Here is a 12,836-nt window from a genome sequence, read left to right on the forward strand (position 1 = left end):
AGGTACCATCTACCAAAGAATACAACACGAACAATATGTATAAATTCGAAAGGATGGAGTTAACACGAGGCAAAGGAAACTTCCTATCGAAGGTTAACTCGGTTATGGTTTAAGAAACGACGATTAAGAAACTCTCGTGATGCGTACAATCTACCAAATAATGCCCAAAGGAGAAAATACAAATAATATTACATATAAATTGAAAAGAACCGAGTTAACACGAGACAAAGGAAACTTTCTGTTAAAGGTTAACTCGGTTATGATTTTCACACGATTAAGAAACTCTCGTGATGTGTACAATCTACCAAATAATGCCCAAAGGAGAAAATACAAATAATATTACATATAAATTGAAGAGGGCCGAGTTAACACAAGGCAAAGGAAATTTTCAAACGAAAGTTAACTCGGTGATGATGTTCAAACGATTAACATACTCTCGCCTCGCGTACAATCCACCAAATAATGCCCAAAGAATAAACAACAAACAACATATACAAATTAAAAAGAACCGAGTTAACACGTCTCGAGAAACTTTTCAAACGAAAGTTAACTCGGTAACGATCAACCGAAGGGGTTAAGAAAACCTCGAGCCCGTTTCAATTCTCGTAACCTTAACCCACAGGGGTTGAGCGTTTTCGCGCCGCGGGTTAAGTCCGAAACCAAGGGGGTAGTTTAGCATAACGGTGAACGAAAGGGTGTAGGGGTGGGAACAGGGTGCGCGCGGCGTCGAAATGCAATTTCCTTGTAAATCGCGGCAAACCGGGCGAGAGAACGACAAGGAGATAACATTAGATGTCCACGTGTACACGTTTATCGGTATACGTGGTACGCGTCTCGGCCGATCCCGAGTATTTTCAGACGCGTCGCTACCGCGGCCGCGAGAAACGTGCGAGCTATTCGTTTGACGGCGGTTGAACATAAATTCGGAACGTGGCGTGATTTTCTCGCCTTGTCACCTTTGTCATTTGCTGCTTATAAATACCGTCGTACCGTGCAGTTTATTCCCGGTTTTCGCGACGCTTTCCGGGCCTGGTTTCTTTCCTCGCGACGAGCACGCAAATAGACGGAACTCGTCAAAGAATCGAATTTTCCCCGTGGGGAAAAATCAAGAGTTCGTGGTGGAAGATGGATCGTCTCGAATAGAATTTTTTTTGTTTCCCCTTCCTCGATTTCCTCGACGTTCGTCCGATCTGGAACGTGTACCCGTGCATCAATGTTGCGTTTGATATTCGTCTCTCGAACGTTTGTTTCGATGTATCTTAATCTCGAGCGTCTCGACGCGCCGCGTCGGCTTCCAGGGCGAGGAAATCTGTCGTCGTTTATCCTTCGGTGAAAGTTTATTCGACCTTGTTTCTCTTCAAGTTTTTCAGTCCACAAGGGATGATCGTGTTCTAAAAATAATACCTCGTAGTATTCTCGCTATAGAAGAATCTTTCATGTATATTTCCTCGATTCGATTTACCAATGTTTGTAATTAATTTCCAACTGTTCACGTGCACAATTCTGCAACCAAATTTCGTGCAATTCCTGGAAAATTTTTCGATATAAAAGGATTGTATATATGATAGAAAAATAATATTCTGTTGATATGCAAGATTCTTTCTCTTCGGTACATCTGTAATCAATTTAAACGTGTTCTCTGTCATCGCGCACCGATACACGTGTGTCCCGAGGAAACGAATTTTCAACGTTCGAGTAACAATTTATACGACCTCGTCCACTCGTGAATCTATCTGAATATTTTTGCAAAGGTACAAAGAAGTTGTACATTTTATTGTGCTATTTCCACAACGACCTCTACCAATATTTTTCATCCATACCTCGTGTTTCAAACATTCTGTCATAGTAAAATGTGTTCTTTGGTATACTTCTTCGTTTTGCTTCACCCGAATCAAACGTAATTAATTTAAACGCGTTCTCGAGCATCGTGGATCAACGTTGCCCCGAGAAAGTACGGAAGCGTACGCGAATTTCGCGAGCCTCGCGCGACACCGATCGAGCGAAGATCGAACGTAATACTCGTTGAGAGAAAGTCGAAATAAATGATCGCAGTTTCGTGAGTAATCGTACGTATTCCACAGCCCGTGTGGCTCTTTATCGTTTATTCGACGAAGAAACACGGAGGAGCCGTGCGCGCGCGTGTGTCACGGTTAGCCGTGAAATTACCGCGAGGGGCTACGAGCGTCGACAGACGTGGAACATGCGCTCACGAGTGTCGCCGTTTTTTGTCACTTTTACGGCCCCCCGGGCCCCGAAAATATGCCCATTAAGCACGCCGAAGAGAAACACGCTTGTCGAGAAAGAACCGTAAACACGACACGAGAGTGAGAAAGAAAGTGAGAAAGAAAGAGAGAAAGAGAGAGAGAGAGAGAGAGAGAGACTCGGTCAGGGGCCACGGACTCGTATTACACGAGTTTGTTACAATACGTCGCCCGAAGGATCTTCGTCTCGTCTTCCACGAACCCTTGACACGCGCTATCGAAAACAGAGCAACGCGTCGCGAAAGTCTGCATCCCTCTTCACTGACGAATTTCTCTGCCCTTCACTCCGAGTATGGCTTGTTTAAGTTTGCGTTGACTGTTTCTTTTTCTTTTCGTTCGGTGTATTTTGAAAAACAAATCAATATTTCGCTTCTCTTTTCGGTCGATGCATTTCGAAAGATTAGTGGACATTTTTAAGTTCGATGCATTTTCAAAGGTAGATCGATATTTTTTTCTTCTTTTTATTGGATGCATTTAAAAAAACCGATATTTTTTTCTTCTTTTCGTTCGATGCATTTTGAAAGATAAGTGGATATTTTTCCTTCGATGCATTTTCAAAAGTAGATCGATATTTTTTTCTTCTTTTCGTTCGATGCATTTAAAAAAATGTATTGATATTTTTTTCTTCTTTTCGTTCGATGCATTTCAAAAAATTAATCGATATTTTTTGCTTCTTTACATTCCATGCATTTCGAAAAACTAATCGATATTTTATGCTTCTTTTCGTTCGATGCATTTTGAAAGATAAGTGGAAATTTTTCGTTCGATGCATTTCGAAAAACAAATCAATATATCTTTTCTCTTTTTGTTCGATGCATTTTGAAAGATACGTGAATGCACTTCCGTTCGATGCACTTCCAAAGGTAAATCGATATTTTTTCATCTTTTCGTTCGATGCATTTCAAAACACTAATCGACATTTTTTTCTTCTTTTCGTTCGATGCATTTAAAAAAACTGATCGAAATTTTTTTCTTCTTTTCATTGGATGCATTTTGAAAGATACGTGGATATTTCTTCGTTCGGTGCATTTCGAAAAACAAATCAATATTTCTTTTCTCTTTTCGTTCGATGCATTTTGAAAGATAAGTGAATATTTTTTCGTTCGAAGCACTTCCAAAGATAAATCGATATTTTTTCTTCTTTTCGTTCGATGTATTTCGAAAAACAGATCGATATTTTCTTCTTCTATTCGTTCGATGCGTTTCGAAAGATAGGTGAATATTTTTGCATTCAATGCATTTCCAAAGGTAAATTGATATTTTTTCTTCTTTTCGTTCGATGCATTTTGAAAGATGAGTGGATATTTTTTCGTTCAATCATTTCGGAAAAATACATCTATATTTTTGTTTGCTTTTCATTCCATGCCTTTTGAAAGATGCGTTAATTTCTTTTTCCTTTCGTCCTATCTATTTTGAAAGATACGTGGATATCTTATTTTTTTTTGAAAGATAAGTCGATATTTATTTTTCTTTTTTTCTATTCCATGCGTTTTGAAAGACACGTAAATTTTTTTTTCTATTCGTTGTGTCTGTTTTTAAAGATACGTCGATATCCTTTTTCTATTCGAGAGATCGAAGGTCGATGTCTTTTTTTTATTCAATGCGTTTTTAAAGGTACGTTGATATTTGTTTTTCATTCTTTCTATACGATTATAAAGATACGACCATGTATTTCCTCTTTCCGTTCCATCATCATCACAAACAATCCTACGGAAGAATTTTTAGTCTAAACAACGTTGGTTTATGATAAAGAAGAACTCGTACAGAATAATACTGCACCGATATATGTACACATGAGATATCTCGATATTATACAAAACAATATAACACAGATGATGACACGTGATTCCAGAACGTTATCGTGACTTCTAAGTCGACACAGCTACTCTTTGCTAAAGTTTGTGACTCCCTGTCCCACTGTAAACATCTCCAAATTGTGATCTCACGTTCGAAAATATTGCTACGCTCTCAAGTTCCCAAAACCTGATAATTCTTTTAAATTTCGATCTCTACGAATCTCTCCGCGGACTTATCCACCTAATCGTCTTGACATCGTCCCCTCGTGCTCTTCACACACCTTTTCAGCCCACCTGTTTCGTCCCTCTCACCTTTCCTCGCGACTGTTCTTCCGATTCTCGTTCAATCCTCCCGAGTTTCTCTCGGTATTCGAACGAGAGAGCACGAACGAACGAACATCGCGAGGAAGCAATATCTTTTGGGTAGCGGTTCTCGCAATAACATCGTGCTGCAACTGACTACACGGTGGCAACTGCGAGACTACAAGTGACTGACAAGTTGTGAGATACGGCCGGGACCGCGAGCTAAAACTGAGTTACGACCGGGCTAAAACCGAGCCAGGGCTAAATCATGGAGCGAACTCGCGTAGTATACAGTTTTCGAAGATATTTAAAGTATTTCAGCGGGGAGACGACCGACACTAGGCCCTTAGTTCTCGGCCGAGTAACACGAACTGTGCGAATTTCGACCCAGAAATAGAAAGCGAGGAGGGCAGCGATGAATAATACTTTTCGAAAATAACTCGTCGAGCGGAGTTATCGGTCGGTTCCTTCGACTCCTGGTTCGAGAATGACACCTTGTACATTTTTCGATAGATTCCTCGACCTTCGAGTCGATTCGTTGCATCCCGAGATGCAACGTCCGGCAACTCGAAGGATCTCGTTTCGAGAGAGAATTAACCCCCCTCGGGACGAATTTGTTCCGTGACTGTGGAAACTATGAAAACGTTGACAACAATTTGTTCACGGTCGTGGCAAACTCTCGTACGACTTGACAAAAATTATTTAACGTACAATCGAGAAATGTTAACCTAGAATTAACAATGAATTTATACCACTCTCGATGGTTTTGTTCTGAAGTGTGTCGTATCATATGAAAATAGTGAAAAGATGATCGTTGACGTGCAAACAAATAAGATTTTATCGATGTACAAACCAAGCAACAATTGCACAAGATGGTTGCTTTAGTTTCTTCTGAAGACAACTTGCAAAAACATTTACCTCGATACCAAGAATGTTGTTCTAAGAAGACATTGTACAACAAGATGTATAACCCACTGTGTAGGAAAAATTAAATTAACGAAATGTACTAAAACGTGACTTGAAAGTTACACGGGCCCATAGAGGGTTAATAAGGGGCCCTAGTGAATTTTGTTATTGTTGATTCGATTTCTTCTGTTTATTAATATATTAATAAAAGTAATTCGTATCAGATTTTCTTCCTTCTTGAAACACCAACCTAATTTACAAATATTTAAACAATTATACTGGGTCATATATACCTTACCATACCATGTACATGATAAAATAACCACTATAATAATTAAGGATTGAAATACTTTACGAAAAATTCGCGAAAAGAGTTCCTCGGTGCAACCAATGTTGCACTGCTCGTGATGCAACCTTCGAATTAACATTTTGCAAAGATTCTCGCGGAACTGTGAACAATTCACCTACCTTACAATATTTAAACAATTATACAGAGTACATACCCCACCATACCATATATAAAATAAAATAACCACTACAATAATTAAGGTTTGAAATACTTTACGAAAAATTCTCAAAAAGAATTCCTCGGTGCAACCAATATTGCACTGCTCGTGATGCAACCTTCGAATTAACATTTTGCAAAGATTCTCGCGGAACTGTGAACGATTCACCTAGCTTACAATATTTAAACAATTATAGAGTCGTACGTATCCCATTATAATAATTAAGGATTGAAATAATTTACGAAAAATTCTCAAGAAGAATTCCTCGGTGCAACCAATACTGCACTGCTCGTGATGCAACATTCGAATTGACATTTTGCAAAAAATTCTTGTGGAACTGTGAACAATTCATCTAGCTTAGAATATTTCAACAATTATACAGAGTCGTACGTACCCCATCGTACCATATATATATTAAAATAACCACTACAATAATTAAGGGTTAAAGTACCATGAGAAAAATTCTCAAAAAGAATTCCTCGGTGCAACCAATATTGCACTGCTCGTGATGCAATTTACGAATTAACATTTTGCAAAGATTCTTGTGGAACTGTGAACAATTCGCCTAGCTTCCAATATTTAAACAATTATACAGAGTACGTACTCCACTATACCGTATACATAATAAAATAACCACTATAATAATTAAGGGTTGAAATACTTTACGAAAAATTCTCAAGAAGAATTCCTCGATGCAACCAATATTGCACTGCTCGTGATGCAACCTTCGAATTAACATTTTGCAAAGATTCTCGAGGAACTGTGAACAATTCACCCAGTTTACAATATTTAAACAATTATACAGAGTACATACCCCACCATACCATATATAAAATAAAATAACCACTACAATAATTAAGGGTTGAAGTACCTTACGAAAAATTCGCGAAAAGAGTTCCTCGGTGCAACCAATGTTGCACCGCTCGTGATGCAACCTTCGAATTAACATTTTGCAAAGATTCTCGAGGAACTGTGAATCTCGTCGGTGCGATTATCAGAATGACACGAAATAGTAACGTTTTCCAGCGTTAATGCAGGTACGGCTCGGTCGATTGCAGGCGCACAATGTGGCAAATGTGCTAACGAGGTTCACCGGAGCCGTGAGAGAATTCCGATTTGTCAGTGGGATCGTTTCAATGTCCATTCTTCGCGAGTTTCTCAGCATTTGTTATTCATATTCGACTGTACCAGCCGCGTTGCGTAATTAATACGTCGAACGATGTATCATAATTGCCATAGGTATTAAATCGTTGACTTACGCTGCCTGGCTCGGGTCTCATTAAGAGCGATCCCGAGAACGTAAATTATCATCCGATTCGCTCGCTCGTATGTTTATACAAATGCGATCGGAACGAAAAGTAAACGATAATTCAAACGGTAGTAACGCGAGATTGGACGTCGATGAAAAAAAAGAAAAAAAGATTTTCTTCCGACTGTACCGATCAGCGGGGGCCCGGTCCGTGAAAATTATTGTTTTCTGGAAAACTTGCGCGACACGTGTACTCCCATGGGTGGTCGTATCGTTTCGTGCAAGGGAAAATATGTTCGAGAGTGAATCGTGTGTGTTGGAACCCGGATGAAAACACGTGCGACGTTCGTCTCGCCGGGAACTCCGCGTTTCTCGTGTCGTTTCGAATATGTAAATCATTTATTACGTTTGTCCAATCGGTAAGTACGAGCTCGTCCCTTGAATTCCAACGGTTCACGAACGCGAACTGTAATTAATCGTTTGTGTCGACGATCAATGAATTCCATTCGTGCGAACACACTGGTGAATTTTTATTCGTTGACTTTCCATTTATTTACAATTCGCGGAGAAGTCTCTACTTGTACGAACTGGAGGTTCTGGTCCTGTTTCGATACAATTGTAAAAGTTTTCAAGCGTTGATCGTTGTGCAATGTGTTTCATGTGTGTATTTTTCAGGAAACTATATTTTACGTATCGTAATCACGTCGATATAGTTATACTATGAGAATAATATAGTTGTGACAGTGTGTGGAAAAGATACAGATTTGTTGACCGGTGTAATTGCATTTATTTATTTTTTTAAAAAGGGGAAGTAACTAACCATAAGTACTGGAGCGAAAGGTAATAAGAGGGATTTTCGGCAATTTTTTCATGACATAAAACATTCGTGAAACTTTTCCTCGTTTTCTGTATATATTCTCTAAGGTTTCAAGATGTAAACCATTTTTTTTTATTACAATCTATCGGCCCTTTGCGGAGCAATAAATATTATTCTTCGTGGACTAATCCTGTCCATCGTATAGCATCTTAATAGAAGTTCTACCCGTCCTATGAACCTAAATTCTATTTTAAAAAATGTAAAATCAATGATAATACACAGTCGTGAAAAGAAACGAACATTCGAAAAGAAAAATATATATCTTTACATTAAAATTACAGTAAAAATATTCCTATTAGTATCAGATCACATATGTATCTTCGAAGCTGGATGGAAAAATGGTAAATTAATTTAGGAGTACCATTAATTTATTCCGATAATTGTCCACGAATATTGTAAACAAAGTCACAACTAACAACCAAAAGTAACTTTAAAAAGAAACTCGTCAACAAGTCAAATTTACCGCTTTGGTAGTTCTATAGTCAGAATGTGTTAACACTAGGTTTACAGGACACGTCATTTTTACGCATTTCTATCAATAAGAAAAATTACGAATACTTGTACCGACTGTTATCCATTTAACAAAACAAGTATATATCCAAATTCATTTTCTTCGAAGCTTTCCAATTTTATAATTCTCTATACGATAAACCTATTTCTTCTCGATACACGCCAATTTAACTCAAAAAAATATCCGTAAACCCAGTATTAAAGAATCTACCGAAAAACTCCAAAAAATTTCAAATCGACAAAAGTCACATTTATCCTAAACATTGTACTCAACTCTCCCCCGTTAAGTGTCCCGTTCGCCCGTTACCAGGAACGTCACTGCACCGAACGACCCGTACAACCCAATAAAAAGATCGTCACCTCGAACGATCGAGAGACCGTTGGTAGATACAGCGCTCCACGCGAAGAAAGAAAAATAAACGAAAATTCCTGGAAAAGCGTTAAAATATTTAAAATATCCACCGAGCGGTACGGTCGCGCGTAACGTGTCCCGGTAATCCGTGGTCCCCAGTTTCCCGAAACAATAAAGCAACGCGTCGAGTACCGAACTTAACCCTCGGCCCGTTTACGTTACGAAAATAAACACCGTGCACAAGTGTCCGTAATAGTAATCTCGTTGACGAGAATTCTGTAGTTACGCGGCGGGGTCGTGCCTTCCGCGTTTCGTCTACATAGAGTCTGTGTTCGTCGAGAGAAGTTGTTGCGGCTCGAGTAGGGTCTAAGGGCGAAAATATACTCGGGCACGGCCCGGTTTACACGTACGCGCGATGTTTCCGGCTTTATCAGCCAACACACTCGACCGGAGTTTAAATCCGTGCGGTTTTCCGCTCGAGGAGGCGGCACGGTCTACCCCCACCACTCTACGCAAACATGGGCCTCTTCGGGGACCGTTTCGGGAGAGCGCGGAATATTTTCGCCTCACTTTTCTCCACAGGTTTGGCCGTCTTTGGTTTACGTGTGACCGTCTGTTTGTCCACGGATCAAGATATTTGCCCTTCTCCCCCTCACGGTATCTTCCTTCGCTCGTGGACTGGACAAACAACGAACTTCAGGTGGTTCCTAGCCTCCTGGCTGTCCGGAGAGTTCCGAAAACATCGATACGGGAAAAGTTGCGAAACTGTCCGAGCTGATCGACACTTCCCTTCGAATTAGTCGCGTTGCTCGTGGTCACCACCTCTTCGAACTTACACCTCGACCAGGGCAGGCAACACGATGAAATTTTAATTCAATTTCTCTGGAGAACAGAATAAGTTTCATTTCGCTGTCACGATTGTTCTGTGGTAGTTTTTCACACGTTCTAGACTCTCTGGGATATTTTTACTTCTGTTTTGGGGATTCTTGGTATCTTTAGGTTGAGGAAAATGGTTACAAATTTGTATCCTTGGGTTTGGTATAGTTTTTGTTCGATTGATAGGTTAGTGTATTTGTACTGTGGCAAAATATGAAATTCGTGAAATTTAGAACACTGTTAGAGTTGCATGAATGAGTACTGTAGGTTTCACTGTACTATTGTTTCTTTGAACAATTTTGGGCAATTTTTTCGCAGATTGTACAGAACTCTTTAATACATAGGGTTGTTTGGAAAGTGATTTCTTTTTCCAAAATGGAGAATATATAATTTAATAAAATATTCATCATTCTAAAAAAATCGTGTTTCATTTTCACCAAAAAAAAAAAAACGAAATGATTTTCCAAACAACTTAATATAATTCTAGTGTTATACTAGCTTCTTCTATAAGTTTTATGGTTTTTTCAACTTTGAATAACTGTCGACAGATCTACATGAGACTTCACACATGTTCATGAAACAGTAGTACTTTTTCTATTCTACAGTAGTAGTTCTCATCGAACGAAAAAACTTATTGAGCAACCTATTATTAATATTTTATTCATTGTCATTATTAATAGTCATTTTGCCATAGTACAGTTTCCTATGTTAGGAACATCGAAGCTAGTTATTAGGTTATTCTGAAATTATTCTTTCCCTTCTGTATCGAGATGTGTCTAACATGGAAAACCTCGTTCGATATAAAAGGACTCACAGTATCATTCATCAACGGCGATGGTAATATTCCCTTTAAAATACAGAATTTCTCCTGTCAATAGAAACCACCATTAAAATACATTACACGGTGTCCCCAAGGTAAGATTTATACCGACAATTCATAGACAATTCCAAAGCCAAAAGACAACATCGAAAGGTGCAAAAACTTAAAAAATATTGGAAAAAGATCAGTGGTCTACTTGAAAGATACTTTACTCCATCATTAACTCCCAAGTTTGTACTTTCGAATAAAACAAAAAATATCAAGATTGCCTAAACCGTATGTATTTTATTCAAAAAGTAAATCAACCGGTGACAATTGGGACACTTTCTATATTCTCAAACAAGTTTACAACTTTACAAGTTTCACAAATGTCTCAACACTACAAGTTTCTTATCCCCACCAGATTGAATCGAAATAAAATTATCTATTAATAGTTAATCCTGCTCTCCATCTATACACACCAAAATACTCCATAAAATACTCCAAAGTGTGTCTTCAAAAAATGTTTCCCATCGACATCTCCATTTCTCTCGCTAAGTTTCCTCTCGAAAGACTCACACCTGTCGTTCGAGCGCATTGCAAAGATTTTTGCCCCTCCAAAATGGAGGAACAACAGAGGGAGATTTCGATGACGAATCGACGTCGAGAAACGTCACCCTCGAGGAAACTCCAGTATTCGACGAAGAAGAGTCGATCGAATCGATCCCGCGTCAATACGTTGCCTCCATCGGGGAACGGGGCACGATTATCGGGGGCCCTTGAGCAGGGTGGGGTGGGGTGGGGAGCTTATCGAAATCAATTATCGAGAAGGGGTTCCGTGGCACGATACCGAAGCAAATGCAGCGCGGATGCGCCTCGTGCAATACGTGAAATATCAGACAGGATCTACCGTCACGCCGCGCGGTAAATCAAGCCCGGGGTTACCGGGCGACCGCGACCGGCGATACAGAAATACAAAGCACGCGCATTCTGATTCAGACCGCCCGTAATCGTCGAGAACAAAACTTACGGCAGATGGAGAAACGTGCCACGGTGACTCGTACAGGACGATTCAAGGGAATCGGCGCGCCGACGAGAGAGAACGCGCCTACCATCTCGAAGCTTCGTCGAGATACGATTACTCGGTGGTCGATCGTCGAGTGAATTGATCGGGGGTTTCGGGAACAGGGGATGGGAGAGATTTTAATATGGTTGATGGTTAAAGTTTTGTAAGAATCTAAGAAGGAGTGTATGACCTAACCAAGACTTAACCTATAATTAATCTAGACCTAACGATGTGTACGATGAGTACAAAAATGTAGGGGCAGATTGATTCGTGGTTTTAGTGTAGTTGATGGTTAATGTTTTGGAGGTTTGAAGGAGAATTTAAGAAGGAGTGTACGACCTAACCAAGACTTAACCTATAATTAATCTAGACCTAGGCTTGATTATACTTTGTGGATGTGTACGAGTGAAAAAATATTGGGGTAGAATGATTTGTGGTTTTAGTATATTTGATGGTTAATGTTTTGGAGGTTTGAAGGAGAATTTAAGAAGGAGTGTATGACCTAACCAAGACTTAACCTATAATTAATCTAGACCTAACCTAAGCTTGATTATATTTTGTCGATATATAGAATGAGTGAAAAAATGTAGGGGCAGAATAATTCGTGGTTTTAGTGTAGTTGATAGTCAATGTTTTGGAGGTTTGAAGGAGAATTTAGGAAGGAGTGTATGACTTAACCAAAACTTAACCTATAACTAATCTAGACCTAACCTAGGCTTGATTATATTTTGTCGATGTGTACGAGTGAAAAAGTGTAGGGGCAGAATGATTTGTGTTATTAATGTAGTTGATGGTCAATGTTTTCGAAATTTGAAGGAGAATTTAGGAACGAGTATATGACCTAACCAAGACTTAACCTACAATTTACCTAGACCTAACCCAGACCTAACCTAGACGTAATTATATTTTGTCGATGTGTACAACGAATGAAAAAATTTTAGGAGCAAAATGATTCGAGGATGTAATGTAGTTGATGTTTAATGTTTTGTAAATTTGAATGAGAATTTAAGAAGGGGTAAATAATTATATTTTATCGATATGTACGACAAGTGAAGAAATGTTTAGAACGATTTGAGGTAGTCGATGGTAGTGTAATCGATGGTGAATCGTTTTAAAATTTCTGTGAGAACTCGAGAACACAGGGATAGTAGAGATTTATCTACATTCATAGCGAATGAAGTAAATTTGTTTCGTATAGAGCGATTCAAGACAGTTGATGGTAGTGTAACGTAATCGATGGTCATTGTTTCGTAAATTTGCGTGAGAACTCGAGAACGTGGGAATAATTGAGATTTATCGATATCTATGGTAAGTGAAAAAACGTAGTGTATGGAA

The sequence above is a fragment of the Ptiloglossa arizonensis genome, chromosome 6 (assembly GCF_051014685.1).
Source record: "Ptiloglossa arizonensis isolate GNS036 chromosome 6, iyPtiAriz1_principal, whole genome shotgun sequence".
NCBI lineage: Eukaryota > Metazoa > Arthropoda > Insecta > Hymenoptera > Colletidae > Ptiloglossa > Ptiloglossa arizonensis.